The sequence below is a fragment of the Melanaphis sacchari genome, unplaced genomic scaffold, assembly GCF_002803265.2.
Source record: "Melanaphis sacchari strain LSU unplaced genomic scaffold, SCAv2.0 Contig116_pilon_pilon, whole genome shotgun sequence".
NCBI classification, from domain to species: Eukaryota; Metazoa; Arthropoda; class Insecta; order Hemiptera; family Aphididae; genus Melanaphis; species Melanaphis sacchari.
Genome location: NW_020270453.1, coordinates 830,207 through 846,467, shown reverse-complemented (window position 1 = coordinate 846,467; position 16,261 = coordinate 830,207). Strand labels below are relative to the sequence as shown.

The window sequence follows — 16,261 nt, the reverse complement described above, 5'->3', positions numbered from 1 at the left end:
TACAGTAGTGATACGTCAACATCCTCAAACTGTGTAGACGGTACACAAATATAAAAATGTTGAGAATCTCCGTCTTACACTTAATACATACCTGAATTGTATGCATTTTTTTCGTCGTAAAAAAAAAAAAAAATCAAAACACCTAATATAATAAAAAACCCATTTGTGCTGTTAAAAGAAAAATCATCTACAAAATGTAAATAGAGACACCTAAGACTCGTGTTAATCGCTAAAAATAATACTAATATAAATATTTAGTAGACCTATACACATGTGTATAAATATGTATTAAGTATGTATGGCAAATAATACATTATAGTACATTAATAATAATAAACAATAAAACACGATTTCAGTTTAATCTCCGCCGTCATCGGTCATCGCATTACAATATAATTTGTTTACATATTATATTACTCTCGTTAAACTCCAGCACTCGTACACTATACACATAATAATTATAATATAATAATAAAAAATTACGTATCTCGCATGTGCGTGCGCATGCGTAATAGAGATATATTGTAATACAATAATAATAATAATAATAGTTAGATAGAGATATGATATTATAATTTTATAAAAATAATATTAAACTATTATTATTATACGCGTTCCAAGGTAGGTTGCTGCTGCCACTACCGTCCGAACGAGACGCGATTGGATTTTGGGGGGGTGGTTTTCGCAGTCGGCCGCAGCGGCGGTGGCGTAATATTTTTTCTTTTTCTATTTTTTTCCCTCTCAATCGGCTGACCGAACACATTGCCGTCACGTCGTCGTCGTCACTGCGCGCGCCGTGCGCCGACTTGCTCTTGGCCGTGTCACCATCGTCGTCGTTGTCGTACAACCGTCGTCGTCGTCGTCTGGTCGCCGCGCGCGTATTTTACCGCTCTTGGCGAGTGTAATACCTGTGTGATAATAGCAAAAATAATAATAATATTATACCTGTGTGATAATAATATTATTATAAAAAATAAAAATACAAGCAGATATTGTATAATAATATATTATTATTTTAATAGTATATAATATATAAAAATATCTCCCTGTTATTATTTAATATTTTTCGTTGTTGTTATTATATCATTACTACTTTTCGTCGTTGTTATTGTTTTTGTCGTGGTCGTCGATTACAACAGTTGTTTTCGCGTTTCGTTGTCGGCTTATCTTTCGGTATTTTATCGAAATTTTGGCGGCCGAATTTCGAAGTACCCGTCAAAACAAATAAAAAAACTAACGATTTCACGCGTTCAAACGGTTTCCGAGATCGAGTGCCGGCCGACGAAATAATTTAATACAGCTTTGCGATACGTATAAAGTTATTATTTACTTTTTTCAATTATTAGATTTAATTTTTTATACGTTTTACGTTTATTTTCCTATCCGTCGATTGAGCTTATATGAAACATAGGTTTGATCGTACGACAAAAGGAACACTCTCGAAAGCGACACGATTGTACAGCGCAAGAAAAACATTATTACGAACTTTTCGAAAAGCCGTTAGATGTTTTAGTGTGCCAGTACCGTATAATACCATACGTATAACTTTACAAGACTAAATTATTACTGTGAGTACAAAATATAAATATTTATTCTATGATATGTTTAACGTTGTGATGTAATTATATTTTTTTTCAACCACATTTCAATCAAAATGTATTAGATATAATTATTTATTAATACCTAAAAACACTTGAACATTTTGTTCTTCACCGATATCGGATTTCGTGAAAATATTTATTACATCTAAGCATCTAGCCTAACTCAACCAAATTTTACACTACAGTTACTGTACTTTAATTTTTATAGCATACAATATAATATTTGGTATAATGTATAATTTTTATATTTTTCTACTACGTTCTTTTGGTTTCATTTTTCATCATTTTTAATATTTTATAATTTATTGTTATTTAGATAGGTACTTAAAAGTTTAAAGACTTAAGTTATAAAATGGCCATATCCTATTGTAAGCATATTAAATTGACAAAGATGATAATTGATAAGTATTCCTAATAATAGTTGTAGTTATATTATTCATATTATATTACTTACTATGTTTGTAATTTATAATAATATATAATTATGGTTTTCGATAAATGTCGAAACACAACCAGCATTAATCGTGTATTTTATATAATAATATAAATCAAGTATTTTATATAATAATATAGTAGAGAGATATCCATGTGATATATATAAATGTCGGTCAAGTTAACGATGATAAATTTAATTCGATTGATCAAAAATATTTAATCGAAAAATTATAATTACGCAAACATTGCCATGATGGAACATTCGTGTTTATGTATACTCCGTGTAATATTATAGTATATAACCTTCGTGCTAAGTTTATACATCGAACTTGATACAGTCTACGATATACGCGTATATTTATTTTAAAAATGATTACTTATTTTCAAAGTTTAATAATATTCTTTCTCAAAACGTTCGATTCCATTCAATCTTTTTATTTTGACACTGCAATTATATAGATTTAATATCGTGTACTCCTGTGATTGTGAACAATAGAAAACACATTCACCTATCTATCATCATATTGTTAATTTCGTTACATTTATATTAGTAGGTAATATAACAAATTTACCATTTTTCTGTTTGAAGCGTCAATGCGTTTTTACAATTACATATAACCACACAGTTTCTGAAAATCCTACAGCTGACGACGTTATCTTGGGTTTTTTTTTTTCGTCAATTGTTTTCTCGGTAAAAAGGCAATTTAGTAGTTTTAGCGGGGAAATTACGCAGATGATGTGTGAATAATAATAATAATAATAATGTAATAAACTGTTAAATTCGGTCGCCGAGTAAGCATGTGCGTTGCGTAAGGTGGCGAAGCGCTATGCAGGTGATTTACTCTTTAACCATATCAGCCATTAATTAAAAAAAAAAACAAGCAATTATTTAAACCAATGTATTCCTTGTAAAAAATATGGGCTTAATACGCTTCATACGTTAAGTACAATTTAATTTCTATTATGTCCATTATATGGGATTTTTTTTACCGAATTCTCGAATGCAGTCCAAGCAGTATACGTACGTCATTTATATATGAATATATATATTATAGAGTTGATGATAAAATTAAAATATGTAGTAATTAATAAAGTATTATTCTTAATATTTTTGTATTTGATTACCTCTCTGTTATAGAGATATAATAAAAGGCAATATTTTAGTATGTGATTAGAATGTAAAAATGGGCTAGTGGGTACCGCTTTGCTGTATGAGTATATTAGGTGTCGGTGAGTCACTGTATTGGATGATTTTTATAGTATATAAAAATAGTATACGTAAATATTATATTTTTATAGTATCATTGTATACAAAAAAAATTACTATTTTGAGCGGAAACCGATTTTTTTTTCATTTCAATTAGCTTATATCATTAAGTATATTTCATAATATGTTTTTTGATATAGGTAGCTATTAAAATTACTTATTTTAGTATTAATATTACAGTATTTGATTTAATTTTTCCAAAAATATTGCATTTATTTATTATTTAATAATTATAATAAAATAAATAAATATATATATATATATTATATATGTTGTATTATATTATTAATATTAATTAATAACGCTTTATCATTAAATGTAAAAATTATGAATACGTTTTAATTGTTCTATTCGTTATCTAAAATTAAAAATTCAACAGATTAGTAAATGTTTTTTTATCTCATAATGTTAAATTAAAGTAATTATTACATTGTTATTATATGCAAATATAGTAAATATTAATAAAACATTGAATAAAGAATAACCAATTTATGAAAGAATAGGTTAAATTAGATTATATATATTTTTATAACAAAATAATAGTAATAATATTATTATAATATGTCAGAGGAATAATTTTTAACTTATTTTAGTATAATGTATGATATTTTCAAATAAATATATATTAATTTAAAACACAATATGTAACAGCCATTTTCTGTATAATGTTAAATGTGTCCATGTGTGTGTAATAATTGACGAATTGAATAACATATTGCAAATGGTTTCAAGAAAATTTTTATTGAATAAACGAAATTGAAGTAATTTAATAAAATCATAAAAGTGAACTTTTATGTCAAATTAAATTATGAACTGCTTTCCAGAAAATAAACTTTTTAAGTGATTGACAATTTGATTTATATTTTTTAAAAGTCAATACTTGATATTGAAATTTTAGTATATTATGCTTATATATCTATAAGTAATATAAGTCTATATTTATGAATACCTTGAGATATGCAAGAAATATCAGCCCTATTTTATATAGGTATACATATTCATACAAAAATATATTTCCACGATTCACATTTATATTATGAATATGACTACCTACTACAATATATGTAATATCAACTCATTCAACTACGTAAATTGTGTTTTTAATCATATCTTTTATAAAATATATACAAAATATATAAATATCACTAAACCTTAAATTAACATAATATAAATACAAAGTTAACAAATTTAAATTCAATTCGAATTTTGTTTTGACATATTTTTATTTGCTCAAAAACCTCAATCACTCGTAAAGATTCTTCTTTTTGCTGTATTTGTTTTTACTATTACATATCATATAAATATAATAATACTAAAAACTATTTATTTATAATTTTCAAAAACTAAATGTTTAGTTTTTATAACCCAAAAGGTTAAAAATATAAAACTACGTACCTACCTAATTCTTTAAATATTTATTTTTTACTTAATGTAATCAATTAATTAATTAATTATATGTTTATCTATGTCTATAAAATTTTGATTTGCATATTAATTGCATAAAATATCATTAAGTACTAAAATAACTTACAAATGCTTGATTCTATCAAGACATTTTCTTATATTTAAAAAAAATAAATGTTTCTACCTAATATTAATAATTAATATTTTATTTACTCATAAAACATATCAAAATATTGATACTATAATTTACTGCTTTAATAATTTTATAATGATAGAAATCGTATATTACTTTAAATTATAAATTTTGTTTTTTAAATGTTTTAAAACATTTATACCACTTAACACATATTATATATATATTAACACTTAGCACACGAAACATGATTAGAAAATATAATTTGTTAGTTGTCTTTTATGATGCAAAATAAATTAATGCATATCAATTTATATTATAATTTATAAGATTTACATCCAAAATTTATTTTAATTGATTATCTTATATTATAGTAAATTGTGTAGATATGTATTAATAATTGAATCCTAATTTCACGTAGCAAACAATTGGAGGTAGTTAAGAAAATTTATTCAATTGCACTAGTTGATTAATTAATCTACTTATAATTCATATTATAACATCAAAATATTGAAATATATTTATTTGATTGAGCGTTTCAAGTGCTATCATTTAAATGTTTTATATTTTAATATCTGCCATAGAGACTAAACAGATATTTGAATATTATGTACAGAACACTTGACCGTAAATTAATTATTGCCTCTCGATTTTTTTTTTTTTTTTAAATAATTTGTTATACAAAAGTGAACGAGTGAATGTAATTGAATCAAATCTGATTTTACTTCTATATTATAATATTTATATACATTTTTGTTTATCCATTATCCATTAGTTATTACCACTAGTATATATTAATGCAATAAAACGGATATTGGAGAATGCTCATATAAAAATATTTTCTTACATGTATCATGGGACATGGATATAATATGTTTGATATAATAGTATAATTATACTAGTACTTACATTTGATATTTTAACTCATCGTTGTGGCTTCATGATGTCAAACGATTACTATAAATTTAAAATATTCGAAAATGTGTCTCTGTTAAACAATTTTGGCTATCTTTGCGAGGTTAGATGTATAAACTTAGTAATTGTAACCAGGGATTCTCAGATTTTTTTTAATAATGTAACAATAAATATTAAGGTACATTATTAAAATATATATACACTGATTAGTGGATGTAGCATTCGATATAGAGAACAATAATTTAAACATACTTATTCTTAACTTATTTTGAAATAATTTTAATAACTATAGTCTTTTATATAAGCATTATAAATGAATGCCTATACAGGTGTTGAATATATTTTAAAACCAAATAGTAAAATAACAATTATTTGTATAATATTATATTATTATTTAAATGGCATTTTGGTAAGTAACTAATACGTATTTGCTTAGACATATTAAGTAGTAATATTTCGTATTTAAATTATTTGAATTTTATTGGTAACAGTTATTTGTAACTTTATAAGCATATAAGTTGAATATATATTTATTTTATATATAGGTATATATATATATCCATTGATATTTTAAATTACATAGAAAATATCACAAATAAAATACAAAACAGTCATTAAAATATTATATAAGTAGCTACCTATTATTAATTATTATTGGCGTTAAAATGTTAATAAAATAAAAAATAACCACCCACTTTTTATACAAATGTTTTTTAAAGATACCTTTCTATTGGAAATAATAAAATAAAACTATCCTTTGCTTTTTTCTATTAAAACTATACTAACTGCTGTACAATACTACCAACAAATCCAATACTAACCAAATTCGTTGTGCATATTGTATAATATATTAGTTGCACACTTGCACACGATATTTAAACCGGACACTCCAATTAGGTTTTTTTTATATGACTCGCATGTTAATGCGTCACGCATTATTACAAAAAAAAGAAAGAATTTTTTGAAGATACGTTGTTTAATTATTAAACTATAAAATGAATAAGACGTGAATTCAATAATTGTATTATATAAAATCTATAATTCTGAAATAAACTTCGGTCTTACTTAAGTATAATATTTATGCTAAATTACTTTAAAATTATAAATTATTTAATATAAGTATGATATTTGTGTTCAAGATGTTGATCACAAAAAAATGAAAACTAACAGTTTATTTAAAATTTCAGTGCACTTTGTATTATATTAATTTTCTAATCATAAAATGTAATGACAACTTTAGTTTTCTTCATTTGTTACTCCAAAAAGTGGTATCGGTTTTCGAATTTATAAAAAAAAATCAGATCAGTAGTCCGTAGATATACTCATGTTTAATATAAGCTATATGTTTGTTTTTCAGTTACATTATTTAATATCAATGATAATACAAAAGTTGTGACTTATGTGTTTAATGCTTTATTTAGTATAAAGCATTGTATGATCTATATAAGCTGTACAAGTAAACCTAATAAAATAAGGTTTTTGTGTATTTAAATTTAGATATGTGCAGGTGAGCATATTATGCAATTAATCATATTAATCACAGTCTATGACTGAAGAAAAAAAATTCGATTTTTTTATTATCGGATCTGATTTAGAAATATTAAAAAATACTGAATATATAGGTAGATAAAGTATAAAAGCGTGATTAACCAGGTATAATCACTTCTATTTTTTCCTTAAAAATAATAAACTCATTCAAATTCTAGTTTTAAATAGCTGCATAAGTAAAAAAAAATAAAATGAACATTCTTGGTAGATCACCCTATATATCTATGATATTTATGTATCTATGATGATAATGGTTTGATTTTTTTTTGTGCTTCATAGTAGACATTTGAGTTTTAAATTTTTAGATATCATGCCGTCTTTAATATACTTATAGGTAATATTATTAAAAGTATTAGTGTCTTCTTAAAATATAGGTATATTTTTAACATTAACACTTGGATAAACAGGAAATGTATTATGAGCAACGTGAATTGAATATCAATTTGTACTTTATGTTCAAAAACACATTATATATTCTCCGCCTGGATTGAATTGGTGATTTGACACTAAATAAATCAATATTATTTTTTATATATTATTTATAATCATACATTTATATTTTATACGTTAAGTATATGAAACATATAATAACTATGTAAATTATTTACGTTTATTAAATAATTTATTTTGAATTAATTAAACATGTGGGCTTTTATTTTTTAATAAACATGAATTTTTTTTTTTTCTTAATTATTATTGAAATAATATTTACCATAATACCATACCATACTATATTAAGGTACATATAGAGATACAGAGATGAGATGACATTTTGTTGGCGGCAAATGTATTCATATTTTTTTTTTACAAAATAACAAAAAAATATTTTTCATTTTACAAAATTTACTAGTTTTTTAAATAAAAAATATCAATAAAAAAATAATATATTATAATATGTATAATTTAGAATTAAAAATTTAACAATCGCGGTCGTTTGTTTAAAATTAAAGAGTTACATAATATAGACATATACGCAATACGGTCGTAAAAATTAGAAAAATAAATAAGTTATAATTTGTAAATTACAAAAACAAATATGAAGTACAATTTGATTTTCATTAATAATATATCTTTTTTATAGAAGATAATATAAAATAAATGTATCCAAACATATTTTATAAATAATTTTAGAAGATAAGAAGGGGAAAAGTAGTGAATAGGAAAGTATCTATAGAGAAAAACCTTAATATGTCCTAGGTACATAAAGTATATTCATTGGCGTCATATTGATGCGCTTTAAATGTATTAATAAAAATAACTTTATGAACTTTAAACAATTTTATTAGAGTAGAAATGGATAATTTAACTGTAGTTCTCAAGAACAAAAATCAAAGATACATATATATAATATATATAGGTTATAGATAATATGGTTTTCAATACATTATAATTTATGCGTGAATGCTAAACTATATACAAAAATCAAAGTAATGATTTTGTTTGCTGCAATATTGTAGAAAAATAATTTGTCAAACAAAATTAATAATAATTATAGTATAATTATCGGTATACGATTATGTTAATTGGACTAGAAAAATCAAGTAAAAAAAAAATATGAGATTCAAAAAGGTAATGTGTAGGTACATCAATTATGCCAAACGATATTGCATGAGGTACGCGTGAAGTATAAATCGTTTATGCTAGCAATACATTTGCATTTTTTCTGCCATACATATTACCATTAGAAAAGTGAAATAATATAATAATGAAACTAGTACGTATTCATATCAAGGAATCAGTATTTAGTATATTATTGTATCGTTTAATTTTTTTCAAAACTAAATAGTTTGTTATTAGTTATTGTCGATGCAACAAATCAAAAGAAATTCTTAATATATTGTTATTATTAGTAGTAGCATTACCTAACACTAATATAGTTAATAAGTATTAAGTATGGAATACTATTCAAGATTTTAGACAATGAGAAGTCTAAATTTCGTCTTAAACTTAATTTATATTATACTAGTAGTTAGCAGTTAACACAGTAACTTTTACTTTAAATTCCAGGTATTATAACATAATTTACTGATGATAAACATTATTTTAAAATCATTTAAAATACTCAAAATGAGTAAGTAATTGCGTAATTATAGAAAAATTAGAGAGGTTTTTAGTGTGGATTTTCAAGATTAATATTAGTAAAAAAATTAAATTACCTAAAACGAAAGTCAAACGTAAAAATAATGAAACATATTTTTAAAATTTGTAATTTCCGTCATCAATCATCATTAGTGAGTTAAAGGATTTAATAAGTACAAATCACATGTTTTGGAAAGTTTATTATATTTATCTATTAAAATAAGGATTTTAAAAGTTTTCAGCTAATGACATTTTTGAAAGCGTGGAATATCAACAAAAAGTTTAAAAAAATGATTAATAAGTTTAGAACTAGAGTATTACTAAAACGGAAAACAATTTCGATGTAATATTTTATTAGTCAGCATACAAACTGAAAACATAAACTCGACTATGAAGTCCCTTCTACATTTTTTAAAACGATATTATGATTGTATTTTTAATCATATTCACTTTTTATACGATAATGATACGCCTATGAATTATAATATATGACGCGTATATTGGAAGTATATTATTTTGATCCATCTATTGGCTTTATTAGTGTCCTCATTCAAATGGTTCATTTTTTATGGTTTGAAAATTAATTTTATTACCACTAAAATAAGTTTATAAAACCTAAATAATTATGAAAATAATTACTATGCACTCGCAACTTTTAATAGACATAATTTATATTATATTATATATTAATAGATCGTTCAAACGTTATTTGTGTATAACAGTCGAAGATACTGTTCTTTGTTCATTTAATATTGATTCATCGTTTATAAATATAGGTAGTATTTAAAATACTTTTAGAATAATGTTTTCTAAAAATATTTTATGCTTTATTTTGAATACTTTTATAGTATAATATTGAAATCAAATTTTTTATATTTATGTTTATCAATCATAAATCAAAAATTCTATCTATAAATACAATATATATATATAAGCTATAATTTCAAATTATTCCAAAGAAAAATATAACTTTTATAACATCTAAAATTTATTTTTAAAGTATTTTATATCCTTTATAAAATTTTAAATATTTTATTTGAAATAAATTTTTTTATAAATATTTGAGTTTTAAAGAAGTGTTGCTAATAAATTACTTCCTCAATACGATATTTATATTCAAAACATTTAACAAAAAAATATACCCAAGTCTGACCATATATAAGTTATAGATTTAGTATGAACCATAAATCTTAAAAATTAATAACATGATGTTATATCAATATCATAAATAATTTTATTAAAATATGTATAGTATATACTATAGAACTATAGACATACTTATTCAAAATTTGTTAAAGAGTTAAAGAGTTAAAGACTTAATGGATACAATTTATAATTCATCAAGCTTCATTGATCATTGATGATAATAGGTATATGGAATATTATGATCTTCATTTTAACTTCACACAAAATTACAACTTCACTCTTGCCCACCCATACTGTATATCTGCCAACATAACTGTCATAGTGCAACCCACTTCTTTTCAAACCTAGATAGTTTTCGTTATAGATGAAGAATTAATGAAATGTTTAGAAAAAATTAAAAAAGAGGAGATATACTAGATAAGACACAAATACACATACATAGAAATAATTATTTTATTTTTACGTCACAATATACAAAACATCAGATAAAACACTATAGAAAAGGTGAAAAAGTTAAATAGATTTTGAATGTATCTAATTTTTGAATAGATTACTGAGAGTAATAAACATGTTAAATTTTAATTCAATGGCAAATCATTTTACTATAGATGACAAATGATTTTGAACGGAGGCGATGAGTCATCGAGTCAGTCTCCATATTATAGTGATTTCTACTTGATATTTTTATTTTATTTTTCTATTAGTAATATGATAAGATTTAACCAATTTTTGCAAAAAACATTACATTTATAAATTATAATGAGTATTATTACAATATTTTATCATAGAATATCGGTACTAACTAGTAAATCAATACCGACGTACAGACCGTATAGTGTACAATGCGGTGTGAATAGGTTTGCGGTATAAATATAGCTTTAAAATAAACTAAAAAATTAATATTATTAAAATGTCATTGTTTTTATATTGAAATTTGAAATTGAATTAAAATTTAAGTATTAGTGGAACGTTTTAAATTCGCGGGATTAATTGTTTTTAAATTTTAATAAGATAAAAAGATAACAAAAACTATTTGAATAATAATTGTTAAGATACATTTGTGTGTAAAATTTCATTCAAAATTAAACATTTAACGTAAAAATAATAATGGTTTACATGTGACTTTTTTTTTAGATTCTAGCACGAACAACTTTTAAGGAATCTTGATTTTTGAGCATTTGACCTATATATATGAAACAAATGTAACGTTTACTACATTGTGAACCATTGAATCGATTGTTTATCAAATGCTAACAATCATATATTATAAATTTAAACTTAATAAAAAGTTAAAGGGAACTAAATAGCTAACAACGGATAAATATTATGTAAATGATGTCTATTATATATATATTATACAATTAAATTAAATTATATGAAAAAAACATTTTCAAAAAAGTTGAAACTTCAAAATATTAAGTGTAGACATTCAAATGGATTGCCTATAATATTTAGATGAGTGTAATAACTGTAATATAAAAAAAAATTTCACCATTTTCAGAAAGTTGTTAATACTATTATTTAGTTCATTTTTTTTTTTTTTTTTTTTAAATTAAATATACCCATACAGTATGTTATTATGTTTTATTTATAAAGTCGATACTTGATCATCAATCAATTCAATCGTAATCAAGTAAATATTACACAATATGTATCATATGTTCAGAAATCAAAAAATATTGATATTTTTATTTTTATTTGATTTGTAAATCGTCTGCACTTGCAGTACTATTTACATGAGTCGGGTTAAGTAAAGAATATACTTTTAACTTAAACAATATATTTTTATTAAATCCAAAACAGGCCCAATCAATATTTGGAGAACTTCTAACAGTAAATTAATTTAATTCACTGCCATTTCGTTATTGTATTATCAATAATTGGAAAAATATTTCGAATACGTTTATATATATATAGACATTTTAATTTAACAAAAAAAGTATTTTATTTCTCATATTTATTTATTTGATAGATTTTTCTTGAAAATTCATTAATACATAAAATACATCTTGCGAATCAATGCGAGTATAACACGCGATTTGTATTATGTTTTCCAAGTTTATAAAGAAAAAATAATATTCTTCTCCAGTTTAGAAAAACATTCATGATGTTATGTATTAAATTCTATCTTAAAGTAATACTAAAAACAGAATTATAAATTAGATGCTATTTTATTGCTTTATGACTGTTTATATAATGCTCAAATAAAAAATACGTGTGATATTTGTAATACAGTAAATTTCAATGATCGAAGGTTGAAATGACCTCAAGGTCTACGATCCCGTCACCACACATATGCGTATATAACGTCAACTGGCGTACAAAATTAATAGCACATTTCAATGGGAAATTATCGATTAATAAAACATATTAGTCGATATTTAAAAAACTGCTTACAAGTTAATGAAAAACCATACAATAGAATGCGCGTAAATTAAATTAACTAAATAGATGGTTATATCGTGTCTATATACGTATGCACAGTTTATTTTAAAAATGTAGCCATTTTTAAGAAAATTTGATAAAAATTTGTTTTAAAAAGTTATTTGTATTGCAGTGTTTTAAATCTACGTCTTATTTTAATATAACATACGAGTACGAGTAATACATATCCGGAATAATTGAAAATAATAATAAAAAAATAGAATTACAAAATGTTTTTATAAAAGCTCAAAATGTATGTACGCTAATATATGAAAAATATAATATACATATTATATTAATATCACGTATTAAGTATAAACTGATAATATTTAATAATATATAATATTAAAAGCAAACCAACAAAATAAAGTTAATAATTAATTAAAATTTTTGTTTTTATTCCTTTTCGCTTATAAGACTCGCTTTGTGTTGGTCCCAAAGTTTACTGTAGTATTTTTTGTCATTTACTATTTTAAATATTTTTTAAATTTTTGGATCATTGATGAAATATTATGCAATATATTAAAAGTTACTAAACATTTGATTACAAATGATTTTAAAGTCGATTTCATTTTGTTAGAATTCATTAATATGTTTTTATTATTCATTTTAATTAATTTCAGTGACTGTTGTCAAAAATAGTTTTATTTTCGTTATTCTTCAAACTAAAAATAAAATCTCAATAGATCTTTATCAAAAAACGATATCACATTTGCAATATATACTGTATCGATATACAGTATAGTTATCTGGAAATTTAAATCATCTAAATGATATTTTCTGTAAATTTTTATTTTATTTTTTTTTATATTGATATAATACATAGATTCAATATAAAATACTGTTACTGGGTATTAAAAATTTAATATTCTTTGTATTATTTTAAAAACGCTTATTATATTTTACCATGGCTTCGGGGATATACTTAACTTTGCATTCTTATTTTTTTAACATCAAATAAGGGATAAGCTATGTATTCAATTTTATTATCAAAATATGTTGCTATTAAATGTCATTAAAAAATATTTGAAAACATTAAGTACAATATAAGCGTAAAAATGTTATATAACTAATATAAGGATTTAACAAGATTTTTTATGCATGCTAGTATAAAAATAAATAAAATCCAATTCATAAAATATATACATTCTAAGTTATGTAAGTTATTTGCTCGATATTTATCAACTATTGAATGTATGTTAATTTTATAATATTATGGTACTTATTTATACTTACTTCTTTAAAGAAAACAATTTTTGAAAAATGCATCTTCCTTCATCTAATGACCCGGAAATCCTGGACTCCCTGAATAATTTTTACCGTCACATTACCTATAGTACACGATTGTCAACCTGGTATTCAGGTAAATGACCTATAGCTCGCATCACACCACGCATATTTAACTAGATGACATTAGCATCTTTTATATCTACTATAACTTATAATAGTTTTCTACATATAACATTCGACTTACCCCTAGGAAACAATGATGACAATGATTTTAGAACGACGTCTGTACTAGGTTAAAATTATGTTAACTGTGTTTACTTAAATGGATTTAGTATCGGTGTAATAAAAATACATATATACATATATGTTTAATGCAGAGGTATGGTAAACATTATATACATTAATATTTAACTAACCGTGTAGTGTTTTGAATCAGTTGAGCAGGTTAATGTTTAACAATAAAAAATAAAAATATTTGGTTTGTATTAGAAAAATGTATTAGGTAAGGTGATATCGGTCAATCAGATTTGTATAATATGAATTTAAAATCATTTACTATTACTTCCATAATTTACTGGTCTAAATTTTTTTAATCACCTCTTTTAAATTTAAGAAACTGGTCTGGAGCAGTGAGTACCTAATTTAAAATTATATAATTAAAATATAGATTAACACAGAAATAATAAATAATACCACATGGTTATAATCATATGTTAAGATTTAAAAATGGCAAAACATCATAGCTAGTAAACACACTATTGATTTCTAAGACATTTTTGACGCTTAATTTATATTTCTTTGATAATTTAATATATAATATATTATGTAATAAGTTATATCTATCATGTATCAAGTTACAAATATTATTTTATCATAATCTAATATTTATTCTGATAAAAAAAAGTTAGTCATTTATTTCAACTTAAGCATTTCTGCTTTCGGCAGAAAATTTTAAAGGGATTAATTTAAGCCTATTACAACATAAGTATATACATAAATCATAAATAAATAACACGATATACGATATATAAAATTTTTGTTGGTAAGTGTCAAAAAAATTGATATACATATATACAATAAGTAAATGTGTATAAATGTCGGCAGTCTCATATTATGCTTTTATTTATACAGCGAAATCTCTAAATACTAGACACTGTTGATCGCTAAAAAAGTGTTCACAATTAAGAGGTAACCGCTATTCAGATTGTTCAGTTTGTAGTTAGATCCAAAAAAGCGTCCGATATTTGGAGGTATTCTGCTGTTTAGAGGTATTTGTTAGAGAAGATTTCACTCTATTAATATTATATTACGGTGTGTTGCTATCTATCGTAATAATCGTTGACCAGTGTGGCATTTTTCCAGGCCTGATGCAAATTATATTAATTTTAGGAGAGCATTTTTCGTATATGTCTATAAAGTTATAATGATTATATGGGAGACGTAGTAGATTCTTGTATTGAATATTTTTTTATGTTACGTTTGTTTAATGTAATATGTATTTTATTGTATAATAAAAATAGAAAAAGTCGTGCGTAAATAATGCTTGAACGTTGTGTGAAAACGCATTTATTGAATATTATTATAATTTCCGTTTAAGTCCTAAAATTTTGATATTTGTTCGTTACTTTTCCCGAGCAACAATTATAATTTGCATATCAATAATGCTCGTTACACGCTTCTACTATGTATATTATATTGCTGAATAATTACACCAACGAACACCATTGAATATACCTAATATAATCATCAGTGCTGCTGATTACTGATTTATGTTTCACTATTAATTATTAATTAATGTTACAATAATAATAGTATTGTTTTCGACCGAACATTTGTAAATGACATAATATTTCATTTAGTCATTAATAACACATATAGGTATCTATATGTATTTCTATACACACTACGAACATCGATGAAATTACTATTACTAAAATATTTATAAGCTTATATGCATTATAGATATAGATAAAATTTTAACATTATTAATAGATTTTCATAGTTCAGTTCTTCTTTTTCTCAAAAATCAATGTTGTGATTTATCATGATTGAAATAAAAAAAAATTACATTAAACGTAT

The 16,261-nt window shown here is 23.4% G+C and overlaps 1 protein-coding gene across 1 annotated transcript in view; it reads left to right on the top strand.

Moving 5' to 3' along the window:
- Nucleotides 1–1,053: 1,053 nt before the first annotated feature.
- The window catches only part of LOC112603949, a 69,647-nt gene continuing 54,439 nt past the window's right edge, over nt 1,054–16,261 (top strand). Inside the window, exon 1 of the mRNA XM_025352779.1 lies at nt 1,054–1,568. The gene's annotated coding sequence lies outside the window, so the exon portion shown is untranslated. The remainder of the gene's footprint in view (nt 1,569–16,261) is intronic.